This window comes from Macaca thibetana, chromosome 19 (assembly GCF_024542745.1).
Source record: "Macaca thibetana thibetana isolate TM-01 chromosome 19, ASM2454274v1, whole genome shotgun sequence".
Classification (NCBI taxonomy): domain Eukaryota; kingdom Metazoa; phylum Chordata; class Mammalia; order Primates; family Cercopithecidae; genus Macaca; species Macaca thibetana.
In genome coordinates this window covers 12,430,863-12,443,824 of record NC_065596.1, presented here as the reverse complement: position 1 = coordinate 12,443,824, position 12,962 = coordinate 12,430,863, and the positions used below count along the sequence as shown (strand labels likewise).

The following is a 12,962-nucleotide window of genomic DNA, read 5'->3' as shown; positions in this document are numbered from 1 at the left end:
GTGACAGAGTGAGACTCCGTCTCAAAAAAAAAAAAAAGAAATTTTACTTTTCATGCTTATGTACTTATTTTTTATTTTGACCCTAATTTTGCTGAGTGTGTGTGTGTGTGTGTGTGTGTGTGTGTGTGTGTGTGTTTTAAATAGTCGCATTCTGTCGCCCAGGATAGAGTGCAGTGGTGCATCACAGCTTACTGCCACCTCCACCTCCTAGGTTCAAGTGATTCTCCTGCGTCACCCCCATGAGTAGCTGGGACTACAGGCGTGCCCCACCAGCTAATATTTGTATTTTTTAGTAGAGATGGAATTTTACCATATTAGCCAGGTTAGTCTCAAACTCCAGACCTCGTGATCCACCCACCTTGGCTTCCTAAAGTGCTAGGATTCCAGACATGAACCACTGGGCCCAGCCTCAACCCTAATTTTTCATTCACTCATAATACCAAAAGTTATCTCATATACCTCTGAGTGCCTTCTTCCCCAAAACCACCAGTGCCATACCTGCTGTCAGCAAGGGTGTAATATAGCGTAGTGGTAAATATGACCACAAGTCATAAATGACTGTGGGATGTATGAGAATTACAAGTCACATTAGTAAGGAGAAAAATTTTGGTCATGGTTATGATTTGAAATATGTTTTCTTTTATCACATTTAGAAATGTAGTTATAAAATGTTCATGTTCTCTTTTTTTGTCCTGATCCATCATGGTCACTGAGGAGCGTTGTCTCATATGCCCGGTGTGTGACTTCTGTCTCTCCAGTGGTAAAAGACTTGGCCTTGGCTGGACACAGTGGCTCACACCTGTAATCCCAGCACATTGGGAGGCTGAGGCAGGTGGATCACCTGAGGTCAGTGGTTTGAGACCAGCCTGACCAATGTGATGAAACCCCATCTCTACTAAAAATACAAAAATTAGCCGGACGTGGTGGCATGCTTCTGTAATCCTAGCTAGTCAGGAGGCTGAGACAGAAGAATCACTTGAATCCAGGGGGAGGGCAGAGGTTGCAGTGGGCCAAGATGGCACCATTGCACTACTGCGTGGGTAAAAAGAGTGGAACTCCGTCTCAAGAAAAAAGACTTGGCCTTGTGGTGAGGGGAGGTCAGCTCTAGACTCCTGGTCCTGTTTTTGCCTTATTCTCTAAAGACTAAAATATTTCCTGAAATGTATTGGCATTGTTTACTAGAAAGTACCTTAGTTAAAATGTACACGTTCATTTATGCCTTATAAAGCTATATTTTTTCAAATTGCTTTACTGAGACATAGGAGGGTAATAAATTTGTGTAAATATTCTAAATACAAGCCTTTTTTTCTCTGATAATGTGCTGTTGATGCTAACTTCTCAACAGCCTGCTTATCTCAGCAGTGTAAAGTTAACAGCAACGTGGAAAAGTGACATTTATATATTATTCAATGGCGTAGAACAATTCAATCACTTCTCTTAAGGTACCAATGAAGCTTTTCTTCAGAAACCCTTATTTTAAAAAAACCCTAAGGTCAAAATCAGGCACCAAAGGGTTCAGCATCAATCGCTGACCAAACCCTATTTGTGTTTGGAGATGACATACCCAGTCCCAGATAATGTATCCACATCAGTGAAGGGTGGAATCATTGATTGTCAGATCACACAAAGTGACTCACAGCAGGGAAGACAGGGCGGTGGCAGAGATGGTGGCACCTGACCAGGTGCAGTGGCTCACACCTGTAATCCCAGCACTTTGGGAGGCTGCGGCGGGTGGATCACTTGAGGTCAGGAGTTCAAGACCAGCCTGGCCAACATGGTGAAACCCCATCTCTACTAAAAATACAAAAATTAGATGGGCATCATGGTGTGTGCCTGTAATTCCAGCTACTCAGGAGGTTGAGACAGGAGAATTGTTTGAGCCTGGGGGGCGGGATGTTACACTGAACTGAGAATAGGCCATTGCACTCTCCAGCCTGATGAGCAGAGTGAGACTCCATCACAAAAAAATAAAAATAAATTTAAAAAACAGGTGGGTGCACCTGGACCTAACCCCCGTCTCATCCTTCTGCCTTGAAGGCCAAATGCACCCTGATACTTTTCACCGAAGAGTAGAAACACCACCATCCACTTGACCCCAAATGTGACTTTCCACAGGATGCAAGCACAGTGTTGGAATGGCCAATGACAGTAACAATAGAAGTGCAGGGTGAGGGTGATGAACAGGACACACTGGAGCCTGACATTGGTCTAGACTATGGGAGTGTCTTGATCTTTCACAAAGAGCCAAGTAGCAACCCAGAGAGACATTGGAGCACAGTCCCAAAGGGTGTTCATATGCCAGGAAGGCCACTAATTTTGGAAGGCAGTGATGTTAGTGCCTGTTGGAGTCCTGATCCTTCATAACATATGCTTTTCTGCATCTGGTTAGACAAGGAAATCTGCAATTTTTGACTTTCAGCATTTAGAAATAAGTTATTTTAGCAGTCCACACACGTAGTTTATTCTGAACTAACTTGAGACACACAGCTACAGATAGGGAATATCATGAGTATTTCCAAGACTAAAACTCTTCGTGAAGTCAGTGGGACCCTCTCATGGGAGGGTTTTAAGACCACAATCAAAAAAGTGAGGAAACATTAGAGTGGAAAGAGGGCAGCAGAAGGTCAGGGGCCTTCCCCAGAGGCCTAACACACCCAACATTACCCTGGATGAAAACAAATACCATAACACCACACTCTCTTCAATGTATAACAGAGAAAATGAAACGAATTCAAACTAAGCTTTCAGAATTCCACGTTATACAATTAATAAGGTTTTAATATTACTCTGTGTTGATGTTAAGGAATTATTAAATATGAACAACATTTTCTGGTTATATATGGAAAATACCTTGATTCATGAGATATGAAAATGCTCATTTTTAGATATGCATGTTTTACTTTTGTGCTTTTTTTAATAAAACACGGTGGAAAAACAGGAAAAAAATTTCAGATCAAGGAAGTTAAGCAGATTAATAGGAGAAAAGTTATACAAATTTAACATGTATATATGGGAGCCTTCAGAATGAAGACCCACCATCAATAAGACAAAAACTTGTATACCATTCCAGGATAGGAACGAATGCAGATGTGGCATGGCCAAAAAAATCCCAGGTTTGATGGGTAAGTCAGATTTAATAGCAAGACAGATTCTGCAAGAGGAAAGGAAGAAAGCTTGGCTAGCAAAGCAGACCTTGTTGTGTAGATGAAGGCTCCCTCAGAGAGAATAGGTGGGAAATTCTGCTTTTCAGACTTTCATTTAGAATTTTAAGTAATAGACACAGGATTATGCTATGTTGCCCCAGCTGCTCTCTAATTCTTTGTCTCAAGCAATTCTCCCAAAGTGCTGGGATTCCAGGCATGAGCCATCATGCTCAGACAGGGTTTGTCCCCTTATAAAGAATTATTCATTGCTGAGCACAGTGGCTCACATCCGTAATCTCAACAATTTGGGAGGCCAAGGCAGGAGGATCACTCGAGCCCAGGAGCTCAAGACCAGCCGCAGCAACATGACGATTCCCTCTCTATACACAAAATACAAAAAATTAGCTGGTTATGGTGGCACGTACCTGTACTCCCAGCTATCCAGGAGGCTGAGGCAGAAGGATAACCGAAGCCTGGGAGGTTGATGCTGCAGTGAGCTGTGATTGCGCCACTGTACTCCTGCCTGGACAATTGAGTGAGAGCCTTTGTTAAAAAACAAAAAAAAGGCCGGGCGCGGTGGCTCAAGCCTGTAATCCCAGCACTTTGGGAGGCCGAGACGGGCGGATCACGAGGTCAGGAGATCGAGACCATCCTGGCTAACACGGTGAAACCCCGTCTCTACTAAAAATACAAGAAAATTAGCTGGGCGAGGTGGCGGGCGCCTGTAGTCCCAGCTACTCGGGAGGCTGAGGCGGGAGAATGGCGTGAACCCGGGGAGGCGGAGCTTGCAGTGAGCCGAGATCGCGCCACTGAACTCCAGCCTGGGGCACAGAGCAAGACTCCGTCTCAAAAAAAAAAAAAAAAAAAAAAGTGTTCATCTATTGCAGCTTCAGATTTTTTAAATGAATTGTAAATTGTATTTTCATTACAATTGGAAAGATAAGAAAATTTTGCACAGAAAAGCCCAGATAAAGACAGATTTCAGGAAAAAATCTTTTGTCTTACATAGCGTTAGTTTCAAAATTCTTATTTTTTTCTTTTTTTGAGATAAAGTTTTGCTCTTGTTGCCCAGGCTGGAATGCAGTGGCGCAATCTTGGCTCACTGCAACTTCTGCCTCCCACGTTCAAGCAATTCTCCTGCCTCAGCCTCCTGAGTAGCTGGGACTACAGGCGCATGCCACCATGCCTGGCTAATTTTTGTACTTTTGGTAGAGATAGGGTTTCGCCATGTTGGCCAGGATGGTCTGGAACTCCTGACCTCAGGTTATCCACCCACCTAGGCCTCCCAGAGTGCTGGGATTACAGACGTGAGCCACCGCGTCTGGCCAAAAACGTGAACTTTCTACTTTGGGTACCACCATTTTGGCGGGCATCAGATCCTCCATGCCCGAGCTCTGTGGGTGCTGCTGCCTCTCTCCACCTCGGGCACCACATCCCAGGACCCCAATCCCACCGCCTGGCTTGAGCTTTAGAGCAGCTAATGCTGCAGGGCCCTCAGCTGCCACCACCAACGTCGCGATTTAGAAGTCTTTTAATGCATTTAAATATCTTAGAATGTGTCTTCCCCATTTTATACACACAACATGAGGAGAGCAGGGACTCTATTGGTGTATTATTCACATAGTGGGATTGAGGGTGTTTGTCTCATGAAACTAATCAATGGAGTGGGAAGCAGCTGAATAACCTGCAGGGGGTAGCAGAGCCCGAGGCCAGTGTGGAGCCTTCAAAGGAAGGGAAAGGAAGCTCCTTGGGGTTTGCGGGGCACCCTGCCTTCCCCTGCAGGTGGCCTCCAGCTGCCCAGAACAGCTGCAGAGAGTGGATTCTGAGAAGCTGCAGGGCCCTGGAAAGCAGGAGACCTTCATGCAGGTGTGCTTGGGGGTTCCATCCTTTCTGAGGTTGCCCCTCTGAAGCCTGGGGCCGTTTCCTGGGAAGTGTTTTGGTTTTGACATGCATAGAGTGGCTGGGGTCAGACTGTCATTGTTACATATGAAGAAAATCTGTGAAGGTCAACCTCAGTGAGACTTGTTTGGTTTGTCTTATAACAAAGGGCCTATGAAGTTGACAGTTTATGTAGGTCAGAAGATTAAATTGTCACCAGGTGAGAGTTTCCTGCTGAGGAAAATGAAGATCTGGAAGGAGAGAGCATTTCTATACTGTGAGGGGGTGGGGGTGGGCAGCGGGGAGAGCGAAGATGAGGAAGCCTTGGCCTTGCCTCATCTCCATTTCTGGCTCCCTGGAGGACATCTGCTTCTCCCTCCTGGTGCAGTCATTCTCCGCCTGGTCTGGGTTCCCCTCCTGCTCTGAGCCAAAGGGGGTGGCTTTATGGGGGCAATAAGCTGCTGGTGTCTGCCCTAAAGGTTTGCTGAAAACTCACTGACATGAGGCAGTTGGATTAACTCTGAAAAGGCATACAAATTTATTTAGAGTGTACACGCAGGAACCTTCAGAATGAAACCCGCCCAACAATAACACGGAAAAGCTTATATACCATCCTGAGGACAGCAAAGAATGCGGACTCAGCATGGCCCAAAAATCCCAGGTTATGTTGGCAAATTGGATTTAGTGGCAAGACATCTTCTGACAGAGGGAAAGAAAGGGGCTTGACTAGCAAAGATGGACTGTTGTATAAATGAAGCCTCTCACAAAGAAAAGAGAAATGCTTCTTTTCCAACTTTTTAACATTTTTCTTTTTATTTGGATACTTAAATAATAAAGATGGGAGTCTCCCTGTGTTGACCAGGCCTTCAACTCCTTGCTTTAAGGTAGGGATGTCCAATCTTCTGCCTTTCCTGGGCCACATTGGAAGAAGAATTATCTTGGGCCACACATAAAACACACTAACACTAATGATAGCTGATGAGCAAAAAAAAAAGAAAAAAATCGCAAAAAAATCTTTTTTTTTTTTTTTAAATCCAGTATCTCACTGTCGCCCATGCTGGAGTGCAGTGGCATGATCTTGGCTCACTGCAGCCTCTGCTTCCAGGTCCCAGCGATTCTCCTGTCTCAGCTTCCTGAGTACCTGGAACTGCAGACGCCTGCCACCACACCTGGCTAATTTTTGTATTTTTAGTAGAGACGGGGTTTCACCATATTGGCCAGGCTGGTCTCGAACTCCTGACCTTGTAATCTGCCCGCCTCGGCCTCCCAAAGTGCTGGGATTACAGGAGTGAGCCACGGTGCACGGCAGAAAATCGCAAAAAGAAATCTAATTTTTTTTTTTTTTTTTGAGACGGAGTCTTGCTCTATCACCCAGGCTGGAGTGCAGTGGCCGGATCTCAGCTCACTGCAAGCTCCGCCTCCCAGGTTTACGCCATTCTTCTGCCTCAGCCTCCCGAGTAGCTGGGACTGCAGGCGCCCATCACCTCGCCCGGCTAGTTTTTTATATTTTTTAGTAGAGACGGGGTTTCACGGGGTTAGCCAGGATGGTCTCGATCTCCTGACCTCATGATCCGCCCGTCTCGGCCTCTCAAAGTGCTGGGATTACAGGCTTGAGCCACCGCGCCCGGCCAGAAATCTAATATTTTAAGAAAGTTTACTAATTTGTGTTGGGCTCTATTCAAAGCCGTCCTTGGCCCGCATGCCATAGGTTGGACAAGCTTGCTTTAAGAGATCCTCCGGCCGGGCGCGGTGGCTCAAGCCTGTAATCCCAGCACTTTGGGAGGCCGAGACGGGCGGATCACGAGGTCAGGAGATCGAGACCATCCTGGCTAACACGGTGAAACCCCGTCTCTACTAAAAATACAAAAAAACTAGCTGGGCGAGGTGGCGGGCGCCTGTAGTCCCAGCTACTCGGGAGGCTGAGGCAGGAGAATGGCATAAACCTGGGAGACAGAGCTTGCAGTGAGCTGAGATCCGGCCACTGTACTCCAGCCTGGGTGACAGAGCGAGACTCCGTCTCAAAAAAAAAAAAAGAGATCCTCCAACCTCGGCCTCCGAAATTGCTGGGATTGGAGGCGTGAGTCACGGCTTCCTGCCTGTGTTCAGGTTTTAAAGATATCAGACCCTGCATCTCTACTAGTTCCGGTGAAGGGAAATAAGCAGGAAGGGGGCCATGGCTTCGTTAACGGAGATTCTCGCAGATGCACATTTTCCTCCCAGAGGCACCTTTGCAAGACCACTCTGTTGGCCAAGCGGCCACGATTTCAAAATATGTCAAAGGATTGACCGGGCGCGGTGGCTCACGCCTGTAATCCTAGCACTATGGGAGGCCGGGGCGGATCGCTTGAGCTCATGAGTTCGAGACCAGCCTGGCTGAAACCCCATCTCTATTAAAAATACAAAAATTAGCAGGGTTGGTGGAGCACGCCTGTAGTCCCAGCTACTAGGGAGGCTGAGACAGTAAAATCGCTTGAACCCAGGAGATGGAGATTGCCGTGAGCCAGGACAGCGCCACGGCACTCCAGCGTGGATGACAAAGTGAGACCCAGTCTCAAAAAAAGAAAAAAAAGTCAAATATATTTTGGGGTAAAAAAAATTTAATTTCCTTCACCTCTGTTGGACTCTTGAGGCTGGAATTCCCTACACACATTTGTGACCCTTTGCAGGGCGAAGGAGCCCATTGAGTGAAAAAGACAACAGTGTCCCTTGTAGAAATTAGGAGCAAGTTTGGCTGAAATGCCAATATCCGAAGGGCAGGGAGCTGAAACTGAGCTCATTTAGAGAACCTGCGGCTCGAACAGGACCCACCTTCTCTGCAGGGCCCTGTTACCCAGGGCTTCTGCTGTCACTCAGGGCTGAGGGGGCGGGGCAGGATGCTCTATCCAATCGGGGTGCTGGGGCGGGGCCCTGCCAGCTGTTACCCGCCGGAAGGCGGGTGCCACATTGCCGCTTTCCCTCGTTCCTTGGCTACTAACGGCGACCTGAGGTCGGGATCCTATCTTTCCTGCTCTGAGACAGACCAGGTCCCTCCTCCGTAGCTTTTGTCTTTCTGTTGCCTGCGCCGTGTCCTGGACTGCTCACGGGAGTCCTGCAGGAGACGCCGGAATATCTGGAAGCTGAAAAATGGTGAGTACGCAGAGCCGGAAGCCCCGAGGTGGGGTTTGAGGGTTAGGGGACGGTCTGGTCAGAATCGCGGAATCCGGGGAACGCGGACCTCCCGGTTGCGACTCGGGGGGTCTGAGGCCTAAATACCCCTGGCGCAGCTCAGACCTCGGTTCCTTTGGCCCAGGGTGGGTCTGGGCCGGCTGTCGGGACCGGGATCCCGGGCGTCCTGTTCCGTCCCTGCGCGGCGACTGGGGCCCTTGCCCCGAAGCTCTCTCTGGGCAGCTCTGCGCCCGCAGCCTCGCGTCTCCCCAAATTGTGCGGAAGTCATGGGGGGAATCCCGCCTCTTGTGTGGGGTTCCCAGTCACACTTCTGTTAAAAATCAAACTGAGACACTGTTAACAAGTGAAGAGTATTTGGGGCAAACAGCCAATAATGAAGGAGAAACACCGGGTCATGACTTGTTAACGGAAAAAAGCCAAACTGTAAAATAACTTAAAGAAGTTTTATTTTGGCTGGGCGTGGTGGCTCACTCCTGTAATGCTAGCACTTTGGGAGGTCGAGGTGGGTGGGTCACCTGAGGTCAAGAGTTCGAGACCAGCCTGGCCAACATGGTGAAACCCTGTGTAGGGTCCAGCCCTGCTGGGCCTGTGGGTTTTTCGCCTCGTGTGCGGAGACGATCTCGTAGAAATAAAGACACAAGACCAAGAGAAAGAAGAAAAGACAGCTGGGCCCGGGGGACCACTACCACCTAGATGTGGAGACCAGTCGGTAGTGGCCCTGAGTGCCTGGCTGCGCTGTTATTTATTGGTTGTGCTGTTATTTATTGGATATAGGACACGGGGGCAGGGTAAGGAGTGTGAGCCATCTCCAATGATAGGTAAGGTCACACGGGTCACGTGTCCACCGGACAGGGGGCCCTCCCCTCTTTGGTAGCAGAGGCGGGGAGAGAGAGAGAGGACACCTTATGTCGTTATTTCTTCTATGCATTTCAAAGACTTTAGTATTTTCACTAATTCTGCTACTGCTATGTAGAAGGCAGAGCTGGGTATACAGGGTGGAACATGAAAGCAGACCAGGAGTGTGACCACTGAAGCACAGCATCACAGGGAGAGATCCGGCCTCCTGATGGCTGCGCGTGGGCCTGGCTGTCAGGCCTTCCAGAAGAGGTGGTGGACGGAGTCTTCTCTAACTCCCCCCAGGAAAGGGAGACTCCCTTTCCTGGTCTGCTAAGTAAGGGGTACCTGCCCCAGGCACTGATGCTACCGCTAGACCAAGGTCCCCTAAGTAACGGTGCCTCCCTGGGTGCTGGTGTTACTGCTAGACCAGGGAGCCCTCTAGTGGCCCTGTCCTGGGATAACAGAGGGCTCACACTTCTGGTCACTTCTCACCGTGTCCCTTCAGCTCCTATCTCTGTTTATGGACTAGTTTTTCCTAGGTTATAATTGTAGAACAAAGATTATTAAAATATTGGAATAAAGAGTAATGCTACAAACTAATGATTAATGATATTCATATATAATCATATCTATCATCTATTTCTAGTATAATTATTCTTATTCTATATATTTTCTTTATTATACTGGAACAGCTTGTTCCCTCGGTCTCTTGCCTCGGCATCTGAGTAGCTTGCCGCCCACATCTCCCCCATTTTTATTGACTAGGATCGTCATCGCCATCATTGCTTGTCATTGACTTTGGACTTGTCCTCGGACTCCTTGGAGATATCAGCAGACTAGAAGCAGACAACATAAACATACCAATATTAATAATGCCAGTGACAACAATGATCCTTCAAGGGGTTTGATCCATTTAAAGGGATTAAGATCAGATAATCCTTTAGTTATTCCTTCAAAAATGTCTGAGCCACGAACAGTAGTTAAATGAGCCTGTGAGGCCTCAAACATTTGTTCAAGTTTTGAAATATCTAAGGTTAAAGTATCATCCCAGGCTTTTAAACGTTTTGAGACTTTTTCCCAGCTATGTTGATCTTTATTATAAGCATAAGGCATTGTACAATAATCGGAAGTATTCCAATCACACTGTAATTTCATACAGCATTCCAAATTCATAACTCTATCTCCCAGCCAGATTACACTCTGGCGGAGATTTGATTAGCCAATTTTTGATCAACTTGAGCCTGAGAATCCCAGAGTCTGGTGGAGTTTTTCTGCCATGATTCAGCATATTGAGTGGTTTGAACAGAGTTTTGGATAGCAACTCCAGCGGTTGCTGCTGTTGCAGTAACCACAGTTAGTCCTACAATGACTGCAATAAGAGTAAAAATGAATCTGTTGGTTCTTTTGAGGATACTAAGAACTTCATTGACTATGTGTATAGAGGAGGAAGACTCCCATGGGCGATGTAAAGAAACTGGTATCCATAGCCCCTCCCTAGCCCTTACCAAGAGAATACTTGTTCTGGGATTAAAAGTAGCATTGATACAGGTGAACAGCTTACAGTTATCACATTCTATAGTTTGTGTATTGGGAGTGATAATTACATTTTCATAACAGCATATAAGGGGGGTGGACACAGCTCTTGATAGGTATCACCTGTTCTGACATCAAGGCGATGTTGAATATGGGTGTCTTGGTATTAGTAGGAGAGAGTTGATAGATAGCGTTCCATAGCCTTATTCCTGTCATGGCTACAGCTAATTTCCATGATTCAGGATGTTCTGGGTTAACCATTGGGTGTATCATTTTTGATCTAGGAAAAACTGTGCCTGTGTCCATCCACTTAAATGGGTAAGGAGACACCTGTTCCCTCAACCTGTAGGACTGCCATCCGTCCTCTACATAATCTAACAAATAATTAAACAACGAGCATTTCGTATTTTGGCCAGAGCAATTCCGCCAATAATACCCTCTTGCAGCCCAGTCAATAACAACACCTGTAGCTAGACTTTGGAACACTATGGCCTTTGGAGCATTACAATCATTCCATACAATTGAATTTACTAAAAAAGGTCCCCTTGTAGGTTCCTTGGAGCAGTCTGGCAGTCCTATTGTTTTATTATTTGTGGTAACAGGAACCCTCCATTCCTTGTGTGGATTAGGTTTTAACAGTCATAAGTTGAAAAGAATTGCTACTGAACACATTAGGTACTTGATAAGAATCATTACTAGAGGACAGTACGGTCCACATCCAATTGTGATAAGAATAAGCTAAGCAGCCAAGCGACGTTCCAATGCACAGTGCTGGATATTTGTAGCCGACTGACAAATGAAAGTGCATACCTTGGCTGGGCACGGTGGCTCACGCCTGTAATCCCAGCACTTCGGAAGTCCGAGGTGGGCAGATCGCAAGGTCAGGAGATCAAGATCATCCTGGCTAACAGGGTGAAACCCCGTCTCTACTAAAAATAGAGAAATTAGCCAGACATGGTGGCGGGCACCTGTAGTCCCAGCAACTTGGGAGGCTAAGTCAGGAGAATGGCATGAACCCAGGAGGTGGAGCTTGCAGTGAGCCAAGATCGCTCCACTGCACTCTAGCCTGGGCGACAGAGCCTGACTCCATCTCAAAAAAAAAAAAAAAAAAAGAAAGAAAGTGCATACCTTCTTCTGGTTGAGCTGGAAACCTGTCATCATTAGCGACTGGCATGAATGCATTATTATTAGTGTAAGCTTTCACTGAGGAGTCCATCCAGGAGACAGAATTAAAGGGGGAAAAGGAACATATGCCCAGTAGGTATAATTTTCAGTTGCCCCAACCCCTGGTATGCTCACCACCGCGCTGACTACCATAAAGGCAGGCAGAATTATATTACCCGTCATTTTTGGAATTCCTTTTTCTTGTAGTAATTTTTCTGTTTGATGTGATAAGACCTTTATCTGACCCCATGTTGGTGGAGTAGAATGGTATTGTGGGTCACATGGCGAGATTTTGTCCTAATGTTGAGGTCATGAAGTTTATGTGTCGGGCAGCAAACCTTGCCCTTCGATTTCTGACGGTTCTTCGCCTTTTGTTTCTGAGAGCTTTTCATCTTTGGAGTTATAATGTAATTTCAGTTGCCGGGAGGGAACCCACACAGGTTGTTGTCCTCCTGGGGAAACACAAGCGAAACCCCTCCCCTATGTTACCACGGTGCCTAATTCCCATTTGTCAGTTTTTGCATCCTTCCACCATACCCGCTTTCCTTTTTGTGGATCAGATTTATTTCCAGTGAAATGTTCTGCTGCAGTAAAAGGTTGATTTCTTACTAGGTTCAAGAATTTAGTGTAAAAAGAGCCAGATTTAACTGACAATGAGGGATAGAAGCATCCCTCTTCGCTTTAGTATCCTGTTTTCTTTTCTTTTTTTTTTGAGACGGAGTTTCACTCCTGTTGCCCAGGCTGGGGTGCAATAGCACGATCTCGGCTCACCACAACCTCCACCTCCCAGGTTCAAGCGACTCTCCTGCCTCAGCCTCCGGTGTAGCTGGGATTACAGGCATGCGCCACCACACCCAGCTAATTTTGCATTTTTAGTAGAGTTGGGGTTTCTCCATATTGGTCAGGCTGGTCTCGAACTCCTGACCTCAGGTGATCCGCCTGCCTCGGCCTTCCAAAGTGCTGGGATTACAGGCAGGAACCACCATGCCTGGCCTAGTGTCCTGTTTTCGAAGTTGATCTTTGAGTGTTTTATTAGCTCGTTCTACCAATGCTTGTCCTTGAGAGTTATAGGGGATGCCAGTTGTGTGAGTAATTGTCCATGTTTGAGTGAACTTTTTAAAAGCAGCACTAGTGTAGCCGGGACCGTTGTCAGTTTTTAGTTTCTCGGGACAGCCCATAACCGAGAAACATGAAAGCATGTGCCGCTTAACATGAGCTGTACTTTCCCCCATTTGACATGTG

General features: G+C 46.8%; 1 protein-coding gene across 1 annotated transcript in view; it reads right to left on the bottom strand.

Moving 5' to 3' along the window:
* The window catches only part of ZNF823 (zinc finger protein 823), a 445,525-nt gene that overhangs the window by 183,972 nt on the left and 248,591 nt on the right, over positions 1 to 12,962 (bottom strand). The gene's annotated exons all lie outside the window — the stretch shown is intronic.